We start from the raw sequence: 8,431 nt of genomic DNA, 5'->3' as shown, positions 1-8,431 counted from the left end.
TTATTTATTATGAATGAAAGACTAAAAGGGTAAATGGAATTTTTTTTTTTTTTTGGAGAATTACTTTCTCTCAAAATCTTCTCGTTCTTTGGAGGAAAGTTAGTAGAGAATATAATAAAAAATAATTATTTCTGTTTTTACTCCATTTCCTTCCAAAAAACAAGGAACATGATTTTCCCCTTCTTTCAGATTCCTTTCATTTTTCTCACTAAATACAATGTTACTTCTTGTATGTTAAGAAATATCTGCGACCGTTTAAGGTTTATTTGAGATCATTCTAATTTTGTTAGACCGTGAGATCAAATCTAAAAATAATTTTAAAATGTAAAATAAATGAAAAAAAATCAAAAAATTCTTTTTTTAAATATTATTTTCGGAACTTGAATTACCTAAAAAAAATCGTTTTTTTTTAAATAAGTGAAATATTCTTATAGAATATTACACTGATATATTCTAAAAAATAATTTCAAAATGCAGAATAAATGTGGAAATCTAAAAAAAAAAATTTAATATTATTTTCGGAACTTAAATTAACTAAAAAAAATAAAAAAATAAAATAAAAATAAATTTTATTTTTTTTAAAAAATACATGAAATATTCTAATAGAATATTACACTGACATATTGTAAAAAATAATTTTAAAATGCAAAATAAATGGAAAAATCAAAAAATTCTTTTTTTAAATATTATTTTCGGAACTTGAATTAACTAAAAAATAAAAAAATAAAAAAAATAAAAAAATGCGTCTCACGGTCTCACAAAATTAGGTCGTCTCACATGAACCTAATATATATATATATATATATATATATATATATATATATATATATATATATATATATATATATGGTTAGGTTCATGTGAGACGGTCTAATTTTGTGAGACCGTGAGTTGCATTTTTTTATTTTTTTATTTTTTTTTATTTTTCCATTTATTTTACATTTTCAAATTATTTTTTAGAATATGTACAGTGTAATATTCTATTAGAATATTTCACGTATTTAAAAAAAAATAAAAAAATAACTGGATTTTTTTTAGTTAATTCAAGTTCCGAAAATAATATTTAAAAAAACGAATTTTTAGATTTTTCCATTTATTTTGCATTTTAAAATTATTTTTTAGAATATGTCAGTATAATATTCTATTAGAATATTTGACGTATTTTTTCAAAAAAAAAAAAAAAAACAGGATTTTTTTAGTTAATTCAAGTTCCGAAAATAATATTTAAAAAAAGATTTTTTGGATTTTTCCATTTATTTTGCATTTTAAAATTATTTTTAGATTTGGTCTCACGGTCTCACAAAATTAGAATGGTCTTAAATGAACCTGGACATATATATATATATATATATATATATATATATATATATATATATATATGGTTCGATTCCACTCTCCACCATCAACTGCAGAAGGTAATCTTGCTAACTCCCGCTAACCAGCTCACGAATACAATTACATACCATTAAAACATATAATTCTTCGAATTAGAGGCAGTGGCGAACCGTAACAGGGGCTGGAGGAGGCCATGGCCCCCTCGGTTTTGTGCTTCCTAATACTCATATATGTATAAATAATTTATAAAAATTATCCAACAGCCAAAATGCATTGAGTCATTGAGTAATTAGACCCCTCTCACCCTCTGTTTCAATCGTTGAAACAATTTAAATATTAACAAAAATCTAAACCAATTAACAATGAAACATACAATAATCACTCCAAGAATTTGAAAGAGCTATTGTTTGAAAAAGAATATTAATATATTAGGAAACTAGAACGTAAAAGCGGTAAAATCCTATAAAATTAATAAAAATTTTACTCATATTACATAATTCTTATTTTATCTCAAAGAGTTTAAGAAAACCTAAAATTTACTCTGGCCGCTGTAAATAACGATGCCGCACAACTGCATCTTCTCCGATCTCCACTGGTCTCCGGCCGTTAGAAATAACGTCGTCGTCGTTCGCTGCTTGACTACATCGCCGGACTGTTGATCCGTGATTTCCGTCGTGTTCTACCGATTAATTGCCTCCACCTCCCTCTTTGGTCTCCTTTCCACATGAGAGTAAACACGGTATTTTTTTTTCTATCTCTCTTTCCAGTTCTCCTTTCTCTTCTCCCATCAAAACTGTTGTAAAAACTATTATAGATCTTGCAGGACTTTGTAAAGTGTGAACTATGAATATAACTATGGTCTAGTTAGAAGGCTAGAAGTGTAGGACAACTGTTATCCATTAATTAGAATTATTTATTACTTATTAATTGTTTGATTAAAAAATTATATATTAGTGTTGCTGTAAAAAAATGAAAGAAAAACTAGAACATTCAAATTATCTATCTGTTTATTAGTATAAAGTAAAAGTAAAGAGTATTAAAATGTAGAATATTTATTTATATGATAGTCTAATACTAAAATAAAAGACTAATTTTTGAATAATTTGTGGTTTCGCATTGTGATTGGAAACGTAGTCTAAAAGATTAGTTTAAAAACAATTCTCCAAGACTTCAAAAAAAAATGGAAAGATTTCATTTTCATCATGACAATATTTTTTCTACTAGTTTTCTTGTTTATTGTCATAATTTTGAACAATTTTTTTCTTGTCTATATTATTATGTTTTGAAAATTTTGGATTCCGGCCCCCCTAATCATACTATTTGTGTTCCGCCCCTGATTAGAGGTCTCTCACTACAACGGCTGGACTCAAACAAGAGTTGTGCAATAGAGTTAAGACCTAACCTTCTAAAATTATGTAGTTCCTATAATATGTAAATTAGCATATTTGCTTATTAGTTAGCTAAAGTTAGCAATAACTCCTAAAAACACAAAGCAAGTAACATTCGAGCATCAAGTAACCAGAACCAAGCATCACCTAATCAGACCACCCTATCACTGACCAATAAGTACTAGCATGTAAGTCTACAGGCTCATACAACCGGCATACAAATGTTTCTCTCCTAGAATTCTATCATGCAAAATTGAGATCCTTAGCCCTAACTAGCATGTGATTCACAGATTCACATATCAAATCATATCAAATAACATGTATGGGAAATTTGGGAAAACTTACTTGAGCTCGGTTGATTGCATACACCACACCCTTTCTTGTCTTAAGAAAACTCTTTTCTAAGAAAATATTTTGTTTTGAAAAACTTTACCAAATCCTAATTTTGAGTTTAGACACACCCGATAGTGCGTCTGAATCCCTCAAACTAAGACTCTGATACCAACTTGAAACATCCCAAAAAGTACAGCCTGAAATTTTCATTTTTCATTTAATAAAATCAGTATTCCAAAAACAACATCAATATAATCCCAATAAAATAAGTGTATCAAACATCATCTCAAATCAGAGTAGAACACAGAAAGCAAAACTATGTGGTCTGTGCTGCAATCATCACAAGCCCTTCCCTTTGGAACTGGAAGTACCGGGAATCACTGTGACATCCCCAAAATCTCGGCCCGAAAAGACCGATTTCATTTATGCTTTTTAAAATAATTTTCAGAGTAAATCCTTTTAATTTTAAAAGAGATGCGGAATTTGTTCCCAAAAACAAAACATGATAAAATAGATATTTATCAAAACATTTCATAAAGAAATATGATTTCATTTCATAATCAAAAGTCGGGATGTCATATTCCGATACAGATCATAAAGCATAAACGATAGCATTACAAGTCTTTCAACAAATATATACATATACAGACTTGTAAACAAAACAACTTGATGTTCGCCCATCTTAAGCTCTTGCGCCACTTCCTGTAATAAAAATAAAACTGAGTGGGTCAGGCTTGGGAGCCTGGTGAGCATATAGGGTTTTCAACCCACAATAAATAATTAAATTAATTATTATCAACCAACAATAACCCAGTTACCCATTCCCGTTATTCTCACTTTATGTCCCTAAAATAACTAACACAAGGGACCTAGTCTAAGAATATTTCATCGGGGCGACTACACATGCTTTGGGGGTTCCTCAGCAATATAAGTCAAATAAGGCAACCATGGGGGGATGGAATACAGCGAATGAACACCCAAGTTCATTAACACCTACAGGTTATGAGCCTGCTAGCGTTCCACTGGACTGTCTAGAAAAGTCCGTGGTCGTCATCTAAATTCCGCTAGATGACTGGATCAAAACAACATCGAGGCCTCTCATCTGTTTATTACACACCAACTATCTACCCATATTCTACCCAACATATTAGTAGATAAAATATACATTTTTATACGTAGTTTCAAAACCTGTATAGCATGCTCAATCAAAACATTTTTCACATAACAGATGAGGCATACACACATAACACGTATTTCATAGAGAATACTTCGGATCTATAAGATAGAAGAGAGTGAATATACACTCACACGTATAACAACCAAGTATATACACATAACACGTATTTTATAGGAAATACTTCATAATATTGTGTTGGAATGAAAGTAACTACACACTCACATGATCAGAAGATGATCGGGCAGCACTACGGCTTGCAGAAGAGGTGTTTCTCCGTAGATCTGGAAGATCTTCACAAAACCGGGCTCCTCGCGGGCAGCGTTTCGGCTCGGGAATAACGCTCTTCGGGATTCTCGGGGCTTCGGATCTTGCTTCGGGGCTCGAGAATATTACCGGGGCTTCGGGGTATAAACGGCACGCAAAACGAGGCAAAACTTAGAGAGAAAGAAGAGTTTGAACAAGAGAAAATGGCTGAATTCGAGTTCTATTTATAGGCTGCTGGGTCTGGGATTACGCGGGGCGTACTCAAATTACGCGGGGCGTACTCGGGTTACGCGGGGCGTACTCGGGTTACGCGGGGCGTAATTTGTCGTCACTGCGTGCGTCGACTGGTGGCACTCGAGTATTGGTCAGACAAGTTGCAACCGACTGAGTACGCGGGGCGTACTCAAATTACGCGGGGCGTAATTGACTTGTCAAACTTCTAAATTGCGTAACTTTCGCATACGAGCTCCGTTTTCGACGTTCTTTATATCCACGCGAAGGTCAGACCATACTCTACAACTTTCATTTAGACTCCGTCGGCTAATTTTGACTTTTATTTTTATTATTTATTTTTAGAAGGCCGGGACAGAAAAACTTCGTTATAAATTCATAACGTCTTCGTCTGACGTCCGTTCTCGCCTAACTTTTCATTGCTTCGCTACTAACAACAAGATCTTCGATTCTCATTTAGATTGTTTCAGCTAAAAACCGCTCGATCTCAAATCGAGTATTCGGGCTGCATACTGTCACGTCGAAACTTCAGAAAATCATAACTTCCTCATACGAAGTCAGATTTGGGCGTTCCTTTTATGCACGCTCTCGGTTTAACGAAATCTACGACTTTCGTTTAGATTGCTAAGGCTAAATATCGTTCTATCTTAAATTCATATTTTACTTCATTCGGCGTCGTGTCGGTTCTGTCGCGAAACTTCGACAGGTCATAACTTCTTCGTTATAACTCGGATTTTGGCATTCCTTATATCTCTGAAATCCTTGTTTCGACCACTACAACTTTATGCAAAGATATCGGGCATATCTCACACTTTAATTTTGACGCTTATTTCATTCTTAATTCATTAAATTATAAAAATCAAGAAAATAAACACATAAATCACATAATTCACATAATTCACAAATAATACATTCTTATTATTTCAAGTTGAGTTACAAAGGTTAACCTAGACTATTACATTGCTAAAAATGGCAAGCCCAGAAACACAGGCGTTACAATTCTCTCCACCTTAGAATGATTCCGTCCCCGGAATCACACATCAACAAACAAATGCGGATAGCGACTCCTCATGTCACTCTCCGTCTCCCAGGTGAGGTTTGGCCCATTCGTGTGTTTCCATCGGACAAGCACTAACTCCACCATCTTACGTCGCAATTTCTTAGTCTTTCGATCAACAATTGCCTCCGGTTCCTCAATCAACCTTTTGTTCTCATCAATCCTCAACTCTGAAAGTGGAATCATGTCGGGAACTTCCCCCGTGAACTTTCGTAAATAACACACATGAAAAGTGTTATGAATTCCACTCAGTTCTTCTGGTAGTTCGAGCTTGTAAGCTTGGTTCCCAATCCTCTGAAGAACTTTAAACGGTCCAATAAACCTTGGACTCAATTTTCCCCTTTTACCAAATCTTATAAGTCCCTTCCACGGCGAGACTTTAAGCAAAACCGAATCCCCAACTTCAAAAGTCGTCGGTCTTCGCTTTTTGTCAGCATAACTCTTTTGACGATCTTGAGCAGCTAACATTCTTTCCCTAATTATTTTCAACTTTTCATCAGTCTGATGAACCATCTCCGGTCCCATAAACTGCTTTTCCCCAGCCTCAACCCAACAAGACGGCGTACGACACTTTTGTCCATACAAAGCTTGGTAAGGTGCCATCTTAATGCTCGAGTGAAAACTATTGTTATAGGAAAATTCTACCAACGGTAAATGTTCATCCCAATTACCTAGGAATTCCAAGGTACATGCTCTCAGCATATCTTCAAGTGTTTGTATCGTTCGTTCGCTCTGACCATCGGTCTGCGGATGGTAAGCTGTACTTAAACACAACTTGGTACCCAATTCTTCTTGTAGACTTTTCCAAAATCGCGAGGTGAAACGACTATCACGATCCGACACAATTGTTAACGGAACTCCGTGAAGCCTCACAATTTCCTTTACGTAAGAATTCGCAAGCTTTTCCATAGACCATTTCTCCTTGGCTGCTATGAAATGCGCACTCTTAGTGAATCGATCAACGACCACCCAAATCATGTCGTGACCATTCTTTGTTCTGGGCAGTTTAGTGACAAAATCCATGGCAATGTCTTCCCACTTACCCATAGGCACAGGTAAAGGTTCTAAACTCCCGTACGGTTTCTGATGTTGTGTCTTGACTCTCGCACAAGTCACACACTCGGCCACATACTTTGCAACATCAAGCTTCATCGTCGGCCACCAGTAGTAGGGTTTCAGGTCCCTATACATTTTAGTGCTACCGGGATGAATCGAATACATGGTCTTGTGAGCTTCTCCCATCAGAAGATCTCTAATTCCTCCTGACTTAGGTACCCAAATACGATCTTGGAATACCTTCAGTCCATGACCGTTTGTACCAAACACCAACGTTTTACCCAAACGTTCCTCCTTTCGGTCATTTTTCTCAGAAGCTTCCTCTTGAGCTTTCTTTATACTTTCCACAATGGTTGAGACAACTTCAATTCTCAGCGCTCTTGGCCTTTTCCTTTCAAGATTGACTTTCTGACTGAGAGCATCAGCAACAACATTAGCCTTACCGGGGTGGTAAAGTATCTCGCAGTCGTAGTCCTTGAGTAATTCCAGCCAGCATCGTTGCCTCATATTCAATTCCTTCTGATTAAAGAGATATTGGAGACTCTTATGATCAGTGAAAAGTTTGCACTTAGTGCCATAGAGGTAATGCCTCCATATCTTCAGAGCGAAAACTACCGCTACCAACTCCAAATCATGAGTCGGGTAGTTCTTTTCATGCTCTTTCAGTTGTCGAGACGCATATGCTATCACCTTTTCTCTTTGGGTTAAAACACAACCCAATCCAACCCCAGACGCATCACTATAAACAGCGAAGTCTTCAACTCCATCGGGTAGAGAAAGTATCGGTGCCTCGCATAGTTTCTTCTTTAGCTTCTCGAATGCTTCTTTATGCTTCGCACTCCAAGCATAAGCAGCTCCTTTGTGGGTCAAAGCTGTCAATGGAGTAGCAATCGAAGAAAAGCCTTGGATAAACCTTCGGTAATATCCGGCTAATCCTAAAAAGCTTCGAATCTCCGTGGGACTTTTCGGTTGTTCCCACTTCATTACAGCTTCAATCTTTGCTGGATCAACCATTATCCCTTCCTGGTTGACCACGTGACCCAAGAATTGGACTTCACGAATCCAAAAATCACATTTGGAGAACTTAGCATACAGCTTCTCCTTCTTCAAAACTTCTAACACTTCTCGCAAGTGTCTGCCATGCTCCTCCTGGCTTTTTGAGTAAAATCAGAATGTCGTCGATGAACACTATCACGGATTTATCAAGGAACGGATTACAAACCCTATTCATTAAATCCATGAATGCTGCCGGAGCATTGGTTAGTCCAAACGACATAACCAAGAACTCGTAGTGTCCATATCTAGTTCTGAACGCAGTCTTCTCTATATCCTGCTCTCTTACTTTCAGCTGATGATATCTTGACCTAAGATCGATCTTCGAGAAATAGCTCGAACCTTGCAATTGATCAAATAGGTCATCAATCCTTGGCAACGGATATCTATTCTTTATTGTTGCCTTGTTCAGCTCTCTGTAATCAATGAACATTCTCATACTTCCATCTTTCTTCTTCACGAATAACACCGGAGCTCCCCAGGGCGATGAACTAGGTCTAATGAAACCTTTGTCCAACAACTCTTGAAGTTGCATCA

This window comes from Lactuca saligna, chromosome 1, assembly GCF_052625555.1.
Source record: "Lactuca saligna cultivar CGN05327 chromosome 1, ASM5262555v1, whole genome shotgun sequence".
NCBI lineage: Eukaryota > Viridiplantae > Streptophyta > Magnoliopsida > Asterales > Asteraceae > Lactuca > Lactuca saligna.
Note: the sequence above shows the minus strand (reverse complement) of the source record.